This window comes from Nansenia antarctica (genome assembly GCF_963989245.1).
Source record: "Nansenia antarctica genome assembly, chromosome: 8".
Classification (NCBI taxonomy): domain Eukaryota; kingdom Metazoa; phylum Chordata; class Actinopteri; order Argentiniformes; family Microstomatidae; genus Nansenia; species Nansenia antarctica.
In genome coordinates, this window is record NC_137678.1 from 48,460,354 (window position 1) to 48,483,209 (window position 22,856).

The following is a 22,856-nucleotide window of genomic DNA, read 5'->3' on the forward strand; positions in this document are numbered from 1 at the left end:
TTACATGTGAATAAAATATTACTAAAAAAGTATTATCATTGTTGTTATTTGTATTTTGTACTGTGCAGCCAAAAAGGCTATCGTAAATCTTTTAGCAAGTAACGTTATTTATACTTATAATATATACTATACTACAGGTGCTGGTCATATAATTAGAATATCATCAAAAAGTTGATTTATTTCAGTAATTCCATTCAAAAAGTGAAACTTGTATAATGTATACTGTATATATTATATTAGTTTACTCAAAGATCTACGATAGCACGGGGTTGCCAGATTTCTAATCTAGCACGACTGAATGACCAGCCAAATTGTACACACGTTGTATAGACACTGTCCACTGAAAACCGGACATCTGGCAACCCAAAATTAATATTTACTCTACTGTACGTGTATGTAATTTACCGGTAACCTGAATGGATGAAATGGATGACGAAAAGCTCATAACTTGTCAACCAGTCAACCTGACATCTTCAATTGTGGATGGAGCAATCATCTATTTTAACGGTTTGACAGTCAAGGGCAATATATGAACATCACCATCAGCCAGCCACTACACCTAGCCCACAGCTGCCACTATACACATTACTAGATCTACGAATTACTGCATGCATGATTTATTTCCGTGTCATGCCACATAGCTACACGGCACATCTCACATACAAGACGCCTATATTACATAATAATAACAATCGAGCATGTAGGCACAATATTGTAGCGCGAACGCAGGAACATTCGCTGCCGTGTAGTGGTGAGCACCCGGTCTTGCTGACCGCCCCTTGTAGTGGAGTTGTGTGGTGTCCTATGGCCTCGTGTCGGCCCGTATGGTTATGCTGTGGCTCGATATGAGCGTGCTTCTATGTGTGGCTTTATGAGCGTGCTGTGGCTCCAATAGAGCGTGCCTTTTTTGTACACTGTTTGTAATGGTAATTAGGGAAACCAGCTCTAACTTATTGAACTATGTCCGGCTGATCATCGCCCATAATAATAAAGTGGCTTTTATAATACACCTTTCTGGCTGTGTGTTTTGTGCGCTCCCTCTCCTGACATTTTACCAATACCCCTAAATCAGGGGACCCACATATTTTATCACAATATGTCCAGTTGTATCTTGTAGAAATTGTGGAAGCAAGGCAAGCAATATTGGTAGAGCCTATTGTAATCAGCCTGCCTGGTCCGACTACGTAACAATAAAGTAACAATTGAGAATGGAATGTTGTGGTGCAACAAAATTGCATCGCACGCCGTGTGCATTGGGATGAGATTCTTTATGATTTTCTCATAGACTTCAATGGTGTGAGTTGAAAATGGAATTTTGCGGTGCAACAAAATCGCATCGCACGCCGTGTGCATTGCAATCGAATGTTGTGGTGCAACAAAAATTGCACGCCGTGTGCATTGGCCTTAACATTACACTCATTCAAACTTCTTAAGGCCCGCCCCACTACTCTGCCTCCGATTGGCTAGAAGTCGTTGGTTGGCTTGAGCAATGTGATACCATTGGTAGGCGGAACTGTCTCTTTGCTGAAGATGACTCTTTAAATTACGATTAGGGATGGACGGTTTTTCGGTTAAACCGAAAACCGGGGTTTCTAAAATTAGAAACGTTTTTTTATCAAAACCGTCTGAAACCGGATTATTTATTTTTTTTATTTTTTTTAGAAGAATAAAATAGAATAAGAATAAAACTGGAACATGTCACATATTTGTCGTGTGTGAAAATAAAAATGATACAGTCTGAATCTGCCGCACAATGAGTGAGAGGTTTGGTCAGTTGTGAAGAATAACTGAGGATTAATATCTAATTGGGATTATATTTAAGGGTAACGAATCACTCTATGGGAAAGATAGTTGCCTTCAGTTATTGGTAGATAGGAAAGGTTTTTTACAATTACTCGCTTACATTTAATAAGATCATTTTCGCTGCTCTCTGTAAAGCGCATTGGGTCACTTTTGTGAGAAATGCGCTATAGAAATAAAATGTGATTTGATTTGATATCAATCAATCAAACTTTATTTATGTTCTATAGCACACATCATGCATTGAATGTAACTCCAAGTGCAGTATTTACTAAACCACAATATAATAAAACAAGAGCTATACGGATCAAGAGTGTACTTTGTGCACAGCGCCACTGTGTGTCACAAGTTCACCTTCAGAGCGGGTGTTCAGCGCAGCAGGCAACATTGTAAGTCCGTTCCGAGCGCAGCTGAATCCTGAAAAGGTGAACATGCTCGTGTTTCTTGCGAAGAACCTCGATTAACGGACTATTTAATAGCCTTTAATAGCTTTTATGCTCATTTTTTGTTACTGCCAGTTTTTGTTATTTAGTTATTAGCCATAGGTTGTGAATTAGAATTAGAATGAATGTGATCAGTGATATCTTTGCACAATTGTTTTACCTGCTTGCACTCAATTTGCACTCGTTTGTATTTATATTTATAGATGTTTTTGTTTACGTTTTCTATTCTATTGTATATTCTATGTTGCTCAAAGAATAAAACTGGAACATGTCACATGTTTGTCGTGTGTGAAAATAACAATGATACAGTCTGAATCTGCCGCGAAATGAGTGAGAGGTTTGGTCAGTTGTGAAGAATAACTGAGGATTAATATCTAATTGGGATTATATTTAAGGGTAACGAATCACTCTATGAGAAAGATAGTTGCCTTCAGTTATTGGTAGATAGGAAAGGTTTTTTACAATTACTCGCTTACATTTAATAAGATAATTTTCGCTGCTCTCTGTAAAGCGCATTGGGTCACTTTTGTGAGAAATGCGCTATAGAAATAAAATGTGATTTGATTTGATATCAATCAATCAATCAAACTTTATTTATGTTCTATAGCACAAATCATGCATTGAATGTAACTCCAAGTGCAGTATTTACTAAACCACAATATAATAAAACAAGAGCTATACGGATCAAGAGTGTTTGTGCACAGCGCCACTGTGTGTGAAGGCGCTACTGAAAGTGATGACAGAACGCATGTCTCAGAAGATACGCGGTCACTTAGTGACGCAAAGGTAGTTCTGTATTTATCTCTATCTGTATTAGTACATTTATTTTGAAAGCTCTATTTTGACAGCTCTACCATGGGCACTTTTATTTTGATGGGGCATTCTTTGTTGATTGACTTACGACAGTTCAGGACGAGTCAGTCTCGCGGCATGTGGTTTTTATGAAAAGCTTTAAGTATGTTCACTGCATAATTCTAAGTCTAATATTTCAGTGATTATTGAGCAGTATTCAAATATTTAAATACATTGAGCAGCAGCTGAAACTTTGTCTAAGAACCAAGATATTGAGAAAGCAGTTCATTCAATGAAGACGCTGTTCCAAGAGATGATCTTCCGTGCAGGCGTGCACCCTGGATCAGCGGAGCTGGTGTGTTAAGTGTTCATGTGTTTTCATGTATGGTGTAGCTTACAAAAGTCTGCCTTTCCACTTATATTTGTGAAACTAAGTAGCCTAAATGTGTTGCGACTGTGCTTACGGTGTTTTAATGGTGTTCGACACGAGTGTATTGTAGCAGTAGGGCTCAATTATTTGAAATTGGCGTTTTTTTGTTTGTTTTTTTTTTACCTTTTCGGTTAACCGGAAAACCGCGGTTTTAGACTTTGACGGTTTTTCGGTTTCAATAATTGGAAACCGTCCATCCCTAATTACGATGTAAAGAAATAGCATGTGATTTTATTTTATTTTATTGCTCAAAATTCCCCCGTGCCGCCGGAGAACTTTAAGCCCTGCAATATAGCAACATTCTTCAGGATTTCATGCACATTCTACAGCCAGAGACAGATTACATTACATTCTTGTAGCACCTGAAAATGAGAACCCCATATTGCTGCGAGAGACAGACAGACACCACAGTCACACAGAGTTCCCCAACCCTCCATAATGTTATTCATCTTTTTTCCTCCTCCCTCCACCCTTCCTCCATCCTTACGTTTGGTTCTTGCTCTGGAGCTCCTGTAGCTCCGCTCTGGGCTCCAGCTCCTGTTCAGCCTGATTTCTTTTCAGCTTCTCTAAACAATACTGCAACTGGTAGATTTGGGCTTCTATTAAGGGGGGGGGGGGGGACAATTAGAATGCAGGAAGCTCAGTATAAGTAGTAGCACCTGGAGATATAAAAGCAATTTTCATACAATAGCACAAATAAAATCAACCTGATGGATTGCTTAAATAGCAGAGAAATGCATACCTCTCTATGTGATAGTGGTGCTACTGTTAGCCAATTCTCTCTCCAGCTCATCCCTCATGTCTCTCTCCTGGGACAGCTGCCTCTGCAGCTTCCTCAGTCTGAACTGAGGAGTGTTCATCAGATCCTGCAAGGGAGAGCTGAAGAGCATAAAAGTATTTGCAAAAATGTCTGCAGTGTACAGTACATGGGTGATTTAATTCATCAACACTAAATTCAAATGTAATTTGGCAATACCCATGCCTCGGAACAGGCAATGTACCTAGAGTCTGAGTTGCCGTTGTACCCATTTCAACACCCCCAAAATGACATGATCACAGTAAATGGAAAAGTATACCTGACTGAGGAGGAGGCCACAGTGTGGAGCTGCATGAACTGGACCCTCTGTTTGCGGTTGAAGACAGGCGACTCATCATCCGTGAAAGAGGAGGCACTAGACCCCCATCTACTAGCAAAGGCTGAAACATTTGAGAGAGAGAGAGAGATACTTGCTGTTATTTCAGAACTCTGTGCAGACCACTGCAGGGGCAGTGTTGTTGAATATGAATATGAAACACAGAAAAATGTTGTGACTTACTTTTCCTTTTCTTCAGATACTTCTCCAGATCACTGCTCACAGAGGCCGTTCTCGTCGTCCACAACAAAGCGAAGCATGGTGACAAGCTCAAGCTAAGGGATAAGGAATGAGCCACTTATGTATTTACAAATATAACTTATAAATGACATGCTACAGTATGGAACTGTCATTTAAAAACTGCTTTAAATGCTGTGGTTACTTAGGTCTACAATAATGAGGCCCTGTCCCCTACCTCAATGTTATGCCCCAGTGTGTGAAGGGTATAATGATCATTATACACAGCATGGTGGAGCAGCAGTAGAACCACCTGAGAAAACACAACAGGTATGATTGAGCACACAGGGTGACCCCACTAGTAGTAGCGATGCTCTAGTTCTGTCCAGTTCTGTCCGTGAGTGTGGATTACAATTCTGAAACTTGGTCTGTGTTTGGTCTGTGGTGGTTGATATTTCTCAGATGCATTAATATGCTTGCCTTGCTGTGGGATCATGTGATGTTATAAGGGATTGGGACAGTCAGATTGTGCCTGGAAAATCAATAACTGTCATTTATGCAGTGATAAAGCAGATACCTTTGATAGCTCCATCTCTAGGTTTACACCATTACTGAGATGTTCCCAGGAGACCATAGCTCCGTGGTCTGAACTGTACCTGCAGTCTCCTGAAAAATAGATAGAAGGAGAGACATGTGGAGAGTTATGAGGAAGACTGACGGAGAGAGGGAGCTGGCCATCTGGGGAAATTAAGTAAAAGACTACGGCCCAAATTACACTGGAAGCGTCAACCTCGCCTTACCTCAGCGGCGTGTGAGTTTCATTTAGGCGCCCATGCTAATGGGCTAGAGCTCTCACGTGCACCTCATGCTGGCTTCTCCGACTCGCTTGCTATAGAGTCAGAGTCTGGCCTATTTTTCACGTGTGAGGCCGACGTGAAAATTATCTTAACCAGCAACATAGACTACAGTTTCAATGTCTACATCTAAATATGTCTAACTTTTTTTTAAATCAATACTTCCGCTATCTGTTTCAAAGCAGAAACCCCAGGTAGACTATAATCATATTATGTTAATAAGTTAAAAGAACATCATGCACCATGAAGGGCAGTATTTTTCCAGTGATTTCTCCCTCTCTCTCTTTGTTCGGTAGTTTGGTTATTCTCTTGCCACGGCAACATTGTGACGGTATACATTTCCATCTTGCTTATGTTGAGATCGAAGTCGCATGAAATGACATGTCGTTGGCACGATCGCAAAATATTAAAACCAATAACATTCCTGTGGAAATGGACATGATCTGAATAATTTGTCCACTACTCTTTCTACCGTTCTCTCTCTTGCTCACACACACACATACACACTTTCTCTTTGCTTCTCTCTGTGTTTCCCTGTCTGTGTGTGCATGACTGCGTTTTGCTTATAACCATTGCACTTTTTGAATCGCTCATTAAGGATGGATGACAGTAGAGACTGAACCCAGAACTATTCATAGTGAAATAGTTTGGACTATTGTAACGGTCTCCTTTCTGGTCTTCCGAAGAAAGCGATTGGCCAGCTGCAATGAGTCACAGCAAGAGTTTTAACCAAAACAAGCAGACAAGCTCATATAACTCCTATTTTAGAGACTCTACACTGGCTTCCTGTTAAGTTCAGGATAGATTTCAAGATCCTTCTGCTTGTTTATAAAGCTCTCACTGGCACAGCACCAGAATATCTGAAAGAGCTTTTGCTAGCATATCAGCCCAATAGAGCTCTCAGGTCTTCTGATGGTGGTTCTCTGTGTACCACATGTACAAAAGAAGAGATTTGGTCAATCTGAATGTACAAAGATAGGCCTGGCTGTAGCAGCTACGCATTAGAGGCGTAACAAAAAACATGGGCAGTAGGGAAGACAGAAAGTTCTGCAAAATTCTGCCACGCACACACAGCTAACGCAGCCAGTGTAATTTGGGCATAACAAGGTGCAAGGCATTTGTATTTTGAGTGGACAATCTAACCAGACAGATTAACCTAAACTGATTCTCTTATCCTTGAAAAGTAGTTAGATAAGTAGTCAATTGCACTTGGAAAAGACTGCAAAATGAAGCTTAACTGATTAAGTTAAGGCAACGTATTTAGAAGTGTGCCCCACCTTGAAGGAAGTCAGAGAGCAAGCTCAACCGCGCCTGAATGGGCTGGTCCAGGCAGGACTGAGGGGTCTCCACTCCCTTCCTGTTAGGGAGAAAGCTATCAATAAAGACAAGCACAACACACAAGATCATCTGCACAAAAAGACCCAGATACATGGCTGACTGCTGTGCAGATACATCAGAGAGAATGGAAGCCACACACATCCCCCCAAAAACACACATACTGTGTAGAAATGTCTACCCTACACATAGGGTGCAGAAACTTGGGCACCCCTGGTTTTAATGTCTGTTACAATTAATCTCCAAGTGATTGAAAGCAAACCTGAAAGTTAAACATGACACCTTTCCGCACATTTTAAAGAAAGGTTTCTTTTTATTTCAATGTTTTGTTTTTCTCATTTCTCATTTTTTAAAAAGGAAAAGGGCCCTGTGCAAAGGTTTGGGAACCCTTTTGGATTATTCTTTGTTACCTTTTGAGAAGATGATTACTAAGGCCCAGACCAAGGTGATTCAGTCGTTAGGGCTTCAATGAGTCAGGTGAATATAATTCCAGGGTTGAACTATATATTCTGAAGTAACTCCATGCCTTCTAAAGCCTGACTGTGGTGGCTGTTGTGTCTGGAGTTAAAAACCATGGGTTCCTCTTAACAGTTGTCCAAGGATATCAGAATGAAGAGACAGTTCACTTCCACCATCAAGGAGAAGGCTACAAAAAACTCTCGCAACGTTTCAAACTACCCATTTCCACTGTCAGAAACATCATGAGAAAATGGAAAATAAATGGAACAATTGAAGTCACGGCAAGATTTGGAAGACCAAGAAAAATGTCAAATAGAATGGCCCGAGATCTGGTGAGAAATACTCAGAAGAGCCCACAGATCACTGCAAAAGATCTGCAAAAAACAGTAGCAGACACCGGTCTAGTTGTTCACAGGACAACAGTACAGCGTACCTTAAACAACAAAGACCTACATGGCAGAGTTGACAGAAAGAAGCCTTTCCTACGACCTCAACACAAAATGAAGCGTCTGAAGTATGCAAAAGAAAACCTTGAGAAACCTGAAGCCTATTGGAACAATGTGCTTTGAACTGACAAAACCAAAATTGAACTTTTTGGCCACAACCAAAGAAGGTATGTTTGGAGAAAAGGGTGAAGCATTTGTAGAGAAGAACAGAAAGACTCTTAGCTGGCTACAGGAAGCATTTGCAAGCTGTTATAGTTGCCAGAGGAGGAGTTACAAAGTACTAGCTGACAGGGTTCCCAAACTTTTGCACACAGCCTTTTTCCTTGTTTTATTATTTTGAAATTGTAAAAAGACAAATCTAAATTAATCTTGCTTCAAAATGTGATGAAATGTGTCATGTTTACCATTTAGAGCTTAGGTTTGCTTCTTTTTACTTAGGTATTAATTGTAAAAGGCATTTTGACTAGGGGTGGCCACATTTTTGCACCCCACTGTAGGAATTTAATGTAAAATATAACCAAGCACATTCGCTTTACTCACAAGTTATGCATTAATCTCAGCAACAACAAGCCATCTTGTAACTGATTGATTTGTAGCAATGGTTGGTCCAATGTCAAGCTGTTGATCTGGAGATGAGAAAAAGGTTTGAGTCTGCATGAACAATTATCAATATCAACTACTAGAGCTTGCTAGCTATGGCCTGTGCCATGTCATATCAAATAGTAAGCTACAGAATTGAGCCTAACTTCTTACTTACCCACTCCAACAGGACCAACACTTTGTCTTCGTCTAGTTCCATGTTCACGACTATCGTCCATTACCAGGCTAAATGGGGAAACATGTCAACACAACAGCAAAAAAGAACAACATGTCAGTCCTGATACACACTTTCCAAGTGCAGATAACTAGCTCCGTATTATCTCGCAACAACATTTTAAATACTAGCTAGCTACTTTAGTAGGCTAATAGAATAACAATAACACAAAGTATGTAGCTAGCTACCAATGACCTAGTTAGACGAATAATGATTTGTAAATGAAAATTCTAATGTAGCTAGTTAGGAATCACATACATTGGCTTTACATAGAGCGTTACGACTTTTTACGATACATTTGCCTCAAAATTGGAGCCAGCTTGCTACTTACTTGCGACGTCATCCGTGTTACCACTAATACTATAATATATATTACATACAGACACCACCTCCACTTACATACATACACCTCCTCCGCAGACATGCAGACACCTCCTCCACTTGCATACATACACACACTCACACACTACAAAATCGAATACTCTGTGTCCAACTGGAGTCCACAAGCTCACCGCTGACGTTGATAGGGAGGTTCAGGGCTGCTGCCGTGACGATGGACGCACAAACAGTGGCGGCAGCTCCCATGTCAGCCCTCATGGCGTCCATCCCCGAGGGCGGCTTCAGAGAGATCCCACAGCTGCCACCAGAGAGCAGAGAGAAAGGGAGAGAGAGGGTGGACAAGGTATGAGTGAGTGCCTGAAAGGTGATGTCTGTTGTGGTGGAGGTGGTGGTAGGGTGAAGATGATGGCGGTGGTGAAGAAGGAGGTGTGTGTGTTTTACCTGTCGAAGGTGACACCCTTGCCCACCAGCAGCAGTGGAGTGTGTGCTGTTGGGGCAGCTGTTGTAATGCACCTCCAGGAAGACAGGAGGCTCCTCTGAGCCTTTAGGACACACTTAGGAACGCCCCCGTTTTCTGCTCCTCGATCCACTCCAGAGGCCTGGGAGAGGGGCGTTACAAGTTTGCTCACACACACAAAGGTTGGTCAACACACACACACGCACACACACAAACAGAGACGCGTACACACACACACTCACACCTTTTATGGACGGTGACCCAGCCATGACACCACCCTCCAACCCCAACACCCTCCAGCCAGCCATGACACCACCACCCTCCAACCAGCCACAACACCACTACCACCCTCCACCCAGCCACAACACCACCAACCTCCACCCTAAAACACTAAACCCTCCACCCAGCCATGACACCACCACCCTCCACCCAGCCATGACACCACCCTCCACCCTAACACACTCAACCCTTCACCCAATGACCTAGCCATAACACAACCACCCTCCAACCCAAACACCCTCCACCCAGCCATGACACCACCACCCTCCACCCAGCCACAACAACACCACCACCCTCCACCCTAACACACTCCACCCAGCCATAACACCACCCTCCAACCCCACCACCCTCGACCCAGCCATGACACCATCACCCTCCAACCCCAACACCCTCCACCCAGCAATGACACTACCACCCTCCACCCAGCCACGACTCCACCAATCCTAAATAAAATGATTTATTGCCTTCGCTAAAAGTATATTTATTTACAAGTGTTTACAAATATTAGACACCACCACCCTCCCCCCAGCCACGAAACCACAACCCTCCACCTAACCACAACGCCACCACCCTCAATCCATCCATCCACCCAGCCATAACACCACCACCCTCCACCCAGCCACAACACCTCCACCCAGCCACAACAACACCACCACCCTCCCCCCAGCCACAAAACCACAACCCTCCACCTAACCACAACGCCACCACCCTCAATCCATCCATCCATCCAGCCACAACACCAACCTCCACCCATTCACAACCACAACACCACCACCCTCCAACCTCGACCCAGCCATGACACCACCACCCTCCAACCCCAACACCCAGCACCCTCCACCAAGCCATGACACCACCACCCTCCACCCAACCATGACAACACCACACTCCACCCAGCAATGACACTACCACCCTCCACCCAGCCACGACACCACCAATCCTAAATAAAAGGCTTATTGCCTTCGCGAAAAGTATATTTACAAGTGTTTACAAATATTAGACACCACCACCCTCCCCCCAGCCACGAAACCACAACCCTCCACCCAACCACAATGCCACCACCTTCCATCCACCCAGCCACAACACTATCACCCTCCACCCAGCCACGAAACCACCACCCTCCACCCAGCCACAACACTACCACCCTCCACCCAGCCACAACATCACCATCCTCCACCCATTCACAACCACAACACCACCACCCTCAACACCACCACCCTCCAACCCCACCACCCTCGACCCAGCCATGACACCACCACCCTCCAACCCCAACACCCAGCACCCTCCACCAAGCCATGACACCACCACCCTCCACCCAACCATGACAACACCACACTCCACCCAGCAATGACACTACCACCCTCCACCCAGCCACGACACCACCAATCCTAAATAAAAGGCTTTATTGCCTTCGCGAAAAGTATATTTACAAGTGTTTACAAATATTAGACACCACCACCCTCCCCCCAGCCACGAAACCACAACCCTCCACCCAACCACAATGCCACCACCTTCCATCCACCCAGCCACAACACCACCACCCTCCACCCAGCCACGAAACCACCACCCTCCACCCAGCCACAAAACCACCACCCTCCACCCAGCCACAACACCACCACCCTCCAGCCACAACATCACCACCCTCCCCTCAGCCACAACACCACCACCCTCCCCTCAGCCACGAAACCACCATCCTCCCCTCAGCCACGAAACCACCATCCTCCCCTCAGCCACGAAACCACCATCCTCCCCTCAGCCACGAAACCACCACCCTCCCCTCAGCCACGAAACCACCATCCTCCCCTCAGCCACGAAACCACCATCCTCCCCTCAGCCACGAAACCACCATCCTCCCCTCAGCCACGAAACCACCATCCTCCCCTCAGCCACGAAACCACCACCACCCTCCATCCATCCACCCAACCAACCTCCACCCAGCCACGACATCACCACCCTCCACCCTGCCACAACATCACCACCCTCCACCCAGCCACAACATCACCAACCTCCACCCAGCCATGACACCACCCTCTTACAAGTGTTTACAAATATTACTGACAACAGTCATATAACATTAACAATGACCCAAAAACAACTGGGGATTAACAAAGGGTAGGAGAAGGACCATGCGAACGGTGTCACAACAAAACACAGCCCTATTCTTCCCTACACCTCTGACCTACCTATATCACATACTAACTAACCTACCCGGAACCTAAACTACCTGCTACAGAACTACGGGGCGTGACACCCGCTCGCGTCTTACCTAATGTTTTTAGACAGCGGTTATCTACGTGATGTAATGTATACCCCAGGGTATCTTACCTAGCCCTTCTCCCGTGGGGAAGAAAAGAGAAAACAGGGGTCCATCAACACACTAAACCCACAGCTATGAACAAAAGAAACAATTTCTGGTAACAGATTATAAACAAACTAGTCAAACAAAACACCACCCCTTCCCTCTCTCGCTACACATGACAAAACACACATTAAGTAGGAGATGATCTTCTGGGTTTGGATGACAACTGATTGAACACAGGTGAGGGCTGACGAGATAACGATGATGGACAGGACCCAATAACCAACAGGGGAGGAACCACATGCACACCACTTCACCTAGGGGGAGACAGACAGAATGAAAACAAAAACAGACACAGGACATAATACAATACATACAAGTCTGTAACACTTGCATACATACAGACACCACCTCCACTTACATACATACACCTCCTCCACTTACATACATACAGACACCACCTCCACTTACATACATACACCTCCTCCGCAGACATGCAGACATGCACACAGACATACAGACAGACATACAGTCATACAGACACCTCCTCCACTTGCATACATACACACACTCACACACTACAAAATCGAATACTCTGTCCAACTGGAGTCCACAAGCTCACCGCTGACGTTGATAGGGAGGTTCAGGGCTGCTGTCGTGACGATGGACGCACAAACAGTGGCGGCAGCTCCCATGTCAGCCCTCATGGCGTCCATCCCCGAGGGCGGCTTCAGAGAGATCCTACAGCTGCCACCAGAGAGCAGAGAGAAAGGGAGAGAGAGGGTGGACAAGGTATGAGTGAGTGCCTGAAAGGTGATGTCTGTTGTGGTGGAGGTGGTGGTAGGGTGAAGATGATGGCGGTGGTGAAGAAGGAGGTGTGTGTGTTTTACCTGTCGAAGGTGACACCCTTGCCCACCAGCAGCAGTGGAGTGTGTGCTGTTGGGGCAGCTGTTGTAATGCACCTCCAGGAAGACAGGGGGCTCCTCTGAGCCTTTAGGACACACTTAGGAACGCCCCTGTTTTCTGCTCCTCGATCCACTCCAGAGGCCTGGGAGAGGGGCGTTACAAGTTTGCTCACACACACAAAGGTTGGTCAACACACACACACACGCACACAAACAGAGACGCGTACACACACACACTCACACCTTTTATGGACGGTGACCCAGCCATGACACCACCCTCCAACCCCAACACCCTCCAGCCATCCATGACACCACCACCCTCCAACCAGCCACAACACCACCACCACCCTCCACCCAGCCACAACACCACCAACCTCCACCCTAAAACACTAAACCCTCCACCCAGCCATGACACCACCACCCTCCACCCAGCCATGACACCACCCTCCACCCTAACACACTCAACCCTTCACCCAACGACCTAGCCATAACACAACCACCCTCCAACCCAAACACCCTCCACCGAGCCATGACACCACCACCCTCCACCCAGCCATGACACCACCACCCTCCACCGAGCCACAACAACACCACCACCCTCCACCCTAACACACTCCACCCAGCCATAACACCACCCTCCAACCCCACCACCCTCGACCCAGCCATGACACCATCACCCTCCAACCCCAACACCCTCCACCCAGCAATGACACTACCACCCTCCACCCAGCCACGACTCCACCAATCCTACATAAAATGATTTATTGCCTTCGCTAAAAGTATATTTATTTACAAGTGTTTACAAATATTAGACACCATCACCCTCCCCCCAGCCACGAAACCACAACCCTCCACCTAACCACAACGCCACCACCCTCAATCCATCCATCCACCCAGCCATAACACCACCACCCTCCACCCAGCCACAACACCTCCACCCAGCCACAACAACACCACCACCCTCCCCACAGCCACAAAACCACAACCCTCCACCTAACCACAACGCCACCACCCTCAATCCATCCATCCAGCCACAACACCACCAACCTCCACCCAGCCACAACACTACCACCCTCCACCCAGCCACAACATCACCATCCTCCACCCATTCACAACCACAACACCACCACCCTCAACACCACCACCCTCCAACCCCACCACCCTCGACCCAGCCATGACACCACCACCCTCGAACCCCCAGCACCCTCCACCAAGCCATGACACCACCACCCTCCACCCAACCATGACAACACCACACTCCACCCAGCAATGACACTACCACCCTCCACCCAGCCACGACACCACCAATCCTAAATAAAAGGCTTTATTGCCTTCGCGAAAAGTATATTTACAAGTGTTTACAAATATTAGACACCACCACCCTCCACCCAACCATGAAACCACCACCCTCCACCCAACCACAATGCCACCACCTTCCATCCACCCAGCCACAACACCACCACCCTCCACCCAGCCACGAAACCACCACCCTCCACCCAACCACAATGCCACCACCTTCCACCCAGCCACGAAACCACAGCCTTCCAGCCACAACACCACCACCCTCCCCTCAGCCACGAAACCACCATCCTCCCCTCAGCCACGAAACCACCATCCTCCCCTCAGCCACGAAACCACCATCCTCCCCTCAGCCACGAAACCACCACCACCACCCTCCACCCAACCACGAAACCACAACCCTCCACCCAACCACAATGCCACCACCTTCCATCCAACCACGACATCACCACCCTCCACCCACCACAACATCACCACCCTCCACCCAACCACGACATCACCCTTTGGTCGTCTTTTACACGTTCATCATGAATGAACAATAACTAACCGGCTAACCCTTTAAACTGAAACAAAACCCCGGAATTGCTAAACGTCAAACAATAGTCCAAACTTAAATAACAAGATAGTAATACGTCATTGTCGCACGCTCTCCAAACACACAGCCAACTCTGCCACAGGTGTCTGTGGTTTCCTCTCACTCATTCAATCATCTGTCACGCCCCCGTGCACTTCCTCAAACTAAACAACATTTATACAAATTAATCAATGGGCAGAAAGAGTGATACTATAGGCATACATGACTTGCACTGGGCAAAATAATTACACCACCATGCATCACTATTGTAGTGTTTGGCAAACTGTTGCGTCGCTGAGTGAGCATTGGTAGATCCTACTAGTACAGACTTTACACTCAAACAGGCTTTCTCTCTCTCGCTGATCTCCTTATCTCAGGTTCTGGATTCACTACACTTGTCTTTATGAATGAGTTAACATTATTTATTTAGAATGATTGAGATCAAAACAATGTACATTGAATGAACAATACTGTTTAAATGCGTTTACGTAGCACTCATCTGATACTGTGACGGCTATGAGTAGCCTGGTTGTCTGTGTGTTTGTGTGTATGTCTCTTTAACAGCCATAGGAGATAAGTCCAGTCCAGAGGATCCCCCCCCCCCTTGATAATTGCCAATCAACTCCAGCAGTGGTCAATCAACTCCAGCCAATCAACTCCAGCCGATCAACTCCAAACCAGCCAATCATCAGAGGCCACATCATTTAAAAGACATTGACATGAAAGCAGCAGGAGCTGTGTGCCCACCATTCTTTTGTTGTACTACTTTGTTAGTTTGATACTTGTTAGTTTGATACTTGTTAGTTTGATACTTGTTAGTTTGATACTTGTTAGTTTGATACTTGTTAGTTTGATACTTGTTAGTTTATACCTTGTGTTAGAAACCTGTTAGTAATTATTGTTTAAAGAACCATCACGGATGAGTTTATTGTTTATTTTTGTTTGAAGCATTTGTTGTAACTCCAGTTCTGTTTTTCTCAATACCAATAAGACTTTAATTTATCCTTGCTATAATAACACTCCTTGTTACATAACACCAGTAATACTTTGTTACTTCTTCTTCTCCCTAGCGAACGTAGAACGTAACAGATACACTGCAATACTAATGTATGAACACGTGAGGGCGCTATCATCACGGCCATATAGCAGAAACACTAGGCACGGCGCCATCTGGTGGTCAACTGTCGTCAGCACAACACAAAGCGAATTGGCGAATCCAGAACTTCATGAGAATATTTCCTATTCAGTGGTTGAAACTATCACACATCTGGCACTCCGAATTGTTTCAGCAGCAGTATAAAAAACTGTTATATTTTCCAATGTTTTTATTTATATGAAAGGCCTCCTATTATTGATGAATGTATCCAGCTGTGTAGCAGCACAGTAACATTCCACTCCATGGAATGGAAAAGCAGTGGGATCACCAGCGCCCTCATGTGGACAACATCATAACCTGCAGCCTGCCACCTGGGTGCACTGATACTGTAGCTACAAGGAGGAAACTAGACTCTCAAACAGTCTGGATAGAATAATGGGGTGACATACGTTTTATTGCATAAAAATAGCAGGAATACAATGACCATTTTAGAACAGGAAGAATGGTTGAACTGACTCAGGCTGTAGAGCAAATATAATAATATCAGTTTTCACATGAATGTTTGGCAGAGACTTTTGGCTATGTTTTGTTGATAGCAAAACATGTCTAATATTGATAATCTGACTCCAATGTAATTATCCTATGTGCTTAGTTTTTTCTCCTCATACAGGGTTAGGGTTACACTGGTCAGATCGCTGTCATACAAAATCTCTGCTAGTCTGAGCAGAACAAGGATAGCGGGAGGATAGAAATTAATAATATTAGTGTTTCTGTGTGTCAAAGCGGGAAAAGCAAGGCTAGATGTATGCAAATAAATGATGTATCAATTTCTTCCCCGTGTATGATACTGAAGGTAAATTTATCAATGTTCAAACCTTTAAAAATGAAAGTGTTGAAAAAAAGTTCTGTGGAAAACGTCTGGCCACAGCACATAGTGAGAGGGCTGCCACACGGTACACGTTTATCATGAATGAAAAATAACAAACCGGCTAACCCTTTAAACTGAAACAAAAACCCGGAATTGCTAAACGTCAAACAACAGTCCAAACTTTAATAACAAGATAAAAATACAATACAATTGACAGATTGGTTTGGTTCTCTCCTTCTCTGTGGTAACATTCTTTCGACTGACCATTGCCAAATACCACACACTATCAATGCGCTTACATCTACTGAATTAAAATGTAAGACCTTACCAACACCGGCTTGTTTTCTGCAGAAGATCAAATCTGGATGATGTTTAGCCATTGTAGGCGAACGCAGGGCATGCGATAGTTGTGGCGAACTTTCAACTTTGACCCATACAACTCTATGAACATAAAAATCTTCTTTTCTTATATTCTCTTCTTCAGATCGCAAATTATAAATTATCTATCCTACATAGAAATGATCGTGCTATAAAAAAATAATTGTGAATTAACTAAGAAAATATTAATTATCGTCGCTCGCTCAGAAAGGTCAGAACTAAACAAATGAACATTTCCAAAAAAATTGTATTAACAGCTTCTGATGCCTCAATCTGCCTGAGCCTGTGTGCTTGGAGCATGGATTAAGGGCTCCGTTATGTCAAAGACATCAATGAGTTCCTAGGAGACAGAAAACAACAAAGCATGAGATGACATCAAATAAAACAACCTTTTTACAATCAGCTGGTTGTCAAATGTGTGAACATAAATTATATTAACTTGTTGAAAAAGAGCATTAAAAAAGTCCTTTAAGTTATGAACAAAAATATGATGTTTGGTGTGTGGGATAGATGAGCTTAGTGAGTAAGATACAAAGGGTCTGATGGGTACAGAGCTAGAGTGATGGGTATAGAGCTAGAGTGATGAGTATAGAGCTAGAGTGATGGGTATAGAGCTAGAGTGGTGGGTATAGAACTAGAGTGATGGGTATAGAGCTAGAGTGATGAGTATAGAGCTAGAGTGATGGGTATAGAGCTAGAGTGATGAGTATAGAGCTAGAGTGATGGGTATAGAGTGGTGGGTATAGAACTAGAGTGATGGGTATAGAGCTAGAGTGATGAGTATAGAGCTAGAGTGATGAGTATAGAGCTAGAGTGATGGGTATAGAGCTAGAGTGATGAGTATAGAGCTAGAGTGATGGGTATAGAGCTAGAGTGATGAGTATAGAGCTAGAGTGATGAGTATAGAGCTAGAGTGATGAGTATAGAGCTAGAGTGATGAGTATAGAACTAGAGTGATGAGTATAGAGCTAGAGTGATGGGTATAGAGCTAGAGTGATGGGTATAGAGCTAGAGTGATGGGTATAGAGCTAGAGCATCCCTCACCCTCCAGCTCTTACGGCTGATGGAGATGACACACTGCTGTGTGGACGACCCTCCAGCCTCCACCTCCCCTTCCTCCACAGGAGCTGAATCACATGAAGCACTCACATTAATAATGACCCAGTATTATTGAATCACATGCACTCACATTAATAACGACCTGTTATTCCTGCAGAACAACCTGAGATAATTCTTGCAGAATAATGGGAAGGAAGCAACATCAAGAACAGGACTCGTAAACATGAAACCTCACAGATATTACTCCTACCAGGGCGGCTAATACAACCACAACACCTTGTGACGTTAGAATTATAAGGTTCTATCTCAATTTTTGTCAAAATTGAGTTTTTTATATAATCTGATCCATTAGGTGTTTACTAATGCCTGTGTGGTGTTATTTTTTAAATGTTGAATTTTTTTTGTTAGTAATTCATCAAATACAAAGGTTTCATCTCACAAAACATAATGGAATGTAAAAACTTTGACGCTCAATATCTCTGAACTACCCTAAACGGAGATAGACCTAGAACCTTATCATTCTAAGCTCACGACCTGCACACATATTTATGACTCATTAAAGACTCATACACATGCGTACGGAAGGTGTGATGGGAAATGTAGTTTTTTTCTTACCGATACAAGGCAACTTGTCGTTATCCAGGTACATCCTTGCCAAACCATCCTAAGGAACACAAAATATAGGAATACAATAATTCTTCCATTGGCTATGTAATAGTAAATGTAGGAATCTTAAAGTTGTATCTCCCTATGTATATACAGTACTATCTGCATCTCATAAATGAGTAGCAGTGCTGCAGTGGTGGTTGCCCCCCCCATCGATTGATAACTATACCTATCAAACATAAGCCACTCACCCTGATCAGAAAAGACGTATGGAAAATGTTCTCCACTGTCCGCGAGAACGAGTTGGGATCGATCACAAACGCATAATATGAGATAGGTGATGTCGCTGTGAAGAGAGACACAACGGCTATCGATCTGATATACAATTATTAACTTAAATGTAAACATCAAGTCGATATATATAATACAATATAATATATATCAAAACAACAGTCAAAACTCACGGTCATCAGTAGCTTCGCAAGTATCCCAGAATCCTCTCTACCTCCTTCTCAGTTGCCTCCTGGTGGGATTCTTCAAAGTTCATCAACTGCAAGATAAAGTCAAGCAAACTACAGTTAAAAAACATGACCTATTTCCCCCATCTTGGACTCTGGGTGACCTCACTTAAAATGACAAACAAGTGTAAACATGTCGTCCTCCACAAATGATGTAGCGCCACACCGTGTGTGAATTGGTAACAATTAGGTATTCAAACGTATGACTAAAAAGCTACCAGAAAGTGTTGTGCTCCTTTGCTTTTTACAGAGTTGTTGTGTTTATTTGAAAGCGGTCCATAGATTTGAGGTAGGTGGAAAAGTTACCGTTGCTGGCCAAAAGATGGAGTCTGATATGTGATATATAACTAGTAGCACGAGTTATAGTGGTGCTATAAATAGATAGCACTAATGGTGGTCTAACAATGATACTCCACACTGTCTGGACTTGTACCTAGCTGCCTGAAGCTAAACGTTATTCCAACAGCAGTGGAGTTTAGCAGACAGGAAGATGTTAGCTCACGCATCATGTGACTTGGATGAGACGTAGACCCCCCCCTCTAAAAAATACATAAATTAGGTAACATCACTATCCTCCAAACACAAATCGTGAGCTTAGAATTATACGGTTCTATCTCCGTCTACGGTAGTTCAGAGATATTGAGCGTCAAAGTTTTTACATTCCATTATGTTTTGTCAGATGGAACCTTTGTATTTTATGAATTACTAACTCAAAAATGTCAACATTTTAAAAATAACACCACACAGGCTTTAATAAACACCTAATGGATCAGATTATGTAAAAAAACTCAATTTTGACAAAAATGGAGATAGAACCTTATAATTCTAACGCCACGATATGTTGAGTGTGTGAAGTACAGAGACCTGCATGGGCATGGTCCTCTTGGCTTCCTGGCCGGGCACCTTCCTCTGCCTCTCTACCCGTTGCCTTGGTGGAGGTGGCTCTGCCGGGAACGAGCCCAGCCTGGTAGAAAACAGACACTGGGATTAATCAGAGATATACTCTCCATGCAAAAATACAGGGGAAAATCATCCAAGACGATAACAATTAGTTATTATTAGTCAACTTGATCAATTTCTTCCATGCACATAACGAGATGGAGTGGTGTGTGTGTACCCAAGTGCTGCAATAACGCAGGCGTCAAGGTTCACAATAATCCAAAACGTAGGTACTTTACTAGGAAACTCAGGTAAATACAGATACATACGACAGTGAAGGCTCAGGACTGAACATAGGGTGACAATTGAGTCAGGTTTATATGCTGGTCGGATAACAAGACACATGTTGGTCAGTACGGTAGACACCTTTGTCTCGATCCTCACAAAGAGGTGAAGGAGAAGGAGACACTCACATGTAGTGGAAGGTCGGGGCTGTCCTGAAGCAGCACTCTGCTCTCTTAGCCAACTTCTGCCAGGCATCAGCGGGTAGGTAGCCGCCGGTTGCGCCATCCTTCTCTGCTTCCTCCTCCTCATCCTCCAATCGATTCAGCCCCATGAAGGAGAGCTGGGTAATCCATCCAAAACACAAACAGTGTTTCAGCAATCAGACTTATACAAAGTCCTGAACAAGCAAATTTGACAAGACTTGTGACAACCATATCAATAGACATCCTGACATCTGGCTAGTTAAATGCAGATACAATGATATGGTCCCTGACAAAGATACTTTGCTTCTGGGAGATTACTAGAGATGATTTCTATCAGAGTAACTACTATCTTCATCCTCCACCACCTCCTACTCTGACTCACAAGGTTCTCAGTGAAGGCAGCCGGGTCAAAGGTAGATCCCCCAGCATGCAGTTGGCTGGCCTTCTCTTTGCCAAGGTCTGTTGCTAGAATGAGGAGCTGGGCATCCAGCACTGCCTCCCGGGGCTGATGAACTGTGAGGGAAAACAAAGAGCGACGTCATTATTAAAGCAGGAGGGGAAATGGACTGTGAAAGGTGGTGGGAAGAGGCACTTTGCTTATACAGTTCATAGGTCCATATATATTTGGACACTGACAGAACGTTCATAATTTTGGCTCTTTACACCACCACAATAGACTTGAAATGAAACAATCAAGATGTGCAGACGTTCAGCATTGATTGAGGGTAATTTGAGGGTAATCAGATGAACAGTGTAGGAATTTCAACAGTTTCTACATGTGACCCCCCTTTTTTTAATATAGTAGGTTAAACCCTGAACACCATGGATTGAATAGGTTGGAAAACCCTAAAACAAATAGCACACAAAGCAAGGTGGGTAAACTCTATTCACTAAGATAAAAAGGTTCAAACAGTTTACTTGCATTCACTGGACTAACATCACTGATGCCATCGTTGGTATTGTGTGGTTTAAATAAAGTTTAGTAAACCAAGATAGACGAGAGACGCACACAAATAAACAGGTGAAGTTGTTTCTTTGAACAGTAAAGATAATGCACATTATTTAGAAACTATAACCACAGCCCTGAGGTTACAATGTTTGACAATAGAAAACAGGCTTGAACAAAGCCACTTACTCCGCGACGATGGCATTTCATAATTCAAGTGCAACTCCCAAAATAGATCTATCATGTACCGAACAGATGGGCTCACTAACATTGTTTACTTCTTCTTCATTCTGGTTTCTGCCTTTTCCATGGCGTAAAAGAGACCGTCGACAAAATACTTAGGGCGAAAATGAACTTCACAATTTTGGACTCCGGCCCATGCCTTATGCAGAAAGGTGAGAGAGAATATTTATCATAGCATACCTTCTTTAAAAAGTTTGTTGGCCTCCTCCAGAACCTCAGTGAGTTTGTTGTTTTTGGGTTTCAACATGTCCTCTCGGTTTTCTGTGAACAGATATAATCAATGGTCAAGCCAACTCAGTATCCCTGAAAGGTGTCAAAAATAGTTACACAAAGTGGGGGAAATAATATTTGGCAGTCCTAAACAAGACTATCATGCTTTATACAACAGTTAGTTCCGACCAAGTAATTTGATTGGACAAGAGGCATTCCATGAGTGCTGATATACAGTATAACAGCACTGGGACCTTTAGACTACATGTTTGTGTTCAGGTTACTAGGCAACCGTCCATTTGAAGTTCAGTTGCGGAACTATTTTTTGTTTATTTTTATGATTAAATAAACAAACAAATCATAATCTGTTGTCGCTTATTACTGTTAACTAATAAATCGCGCTGTAGAACTGTTGTATAAAAGCAATATCACACTCGAGGTCTGCGGCCTCGTACCTACGACCGAATCACAGCCGTGCTGATATTCAGTATAACACACTCCCTCTCGTGTGATATTGCTTAAGTGTCCTCCACTCACGTTGAACCGTGCTGATGAGGTCTCGGTACTTGCTCCGGATCTCACTCCTTCGAGCCAGGTCATCACCATCATCCATCATGTCTACCGGACTGCATCCTGCCTCATCATCATCACCACCTGTGTCTCCGCCCTTCTCCGCTCTCCCATCCTGTCTGGCCATGGACTCTTCACCTCTGTTTACTGCTCTCCGGCTCAT

The 22,856-nt window shown here is 43.9% G+C and overlaps 1 pseudogene across 1 annotated transcript; it reads right to left on the bottom strand.

The window, feature by feature from the left end:
• Window positions 1-4,211: 4,211 nt before the first annotated feature.
• LOC308164336 lies at window positions 4,212-22,856 on the bottom strand (annotated as a pseudogene). Its single transcript has 19 exons — window positions 22,661-22,856; window positions 22,094-22,174; window positions 21,107-21,237; window positions 20,710-20,861; window positions 20,222-20,321; window positions 19,304-19,389; window positions 19,091-19,185; window positions 18,849-18,897; window positions 18,219-18,301; window positions 17,452-17,514; window positions 12,945-13,102; window positions 12,677-12,801; window positions 12,364-12,371; window positions 9,464-9,621; window positions 9,196-9,320; window positions 5,432-5,441; window positions 5,014-5,088; window positions 4,547-4,649; window positions 4,212-4,331 (listed from the first exon to the last, which is right to left on the bottom strand). The product of its transcript is annotated as an uncharacterized misc_RNA (transcript).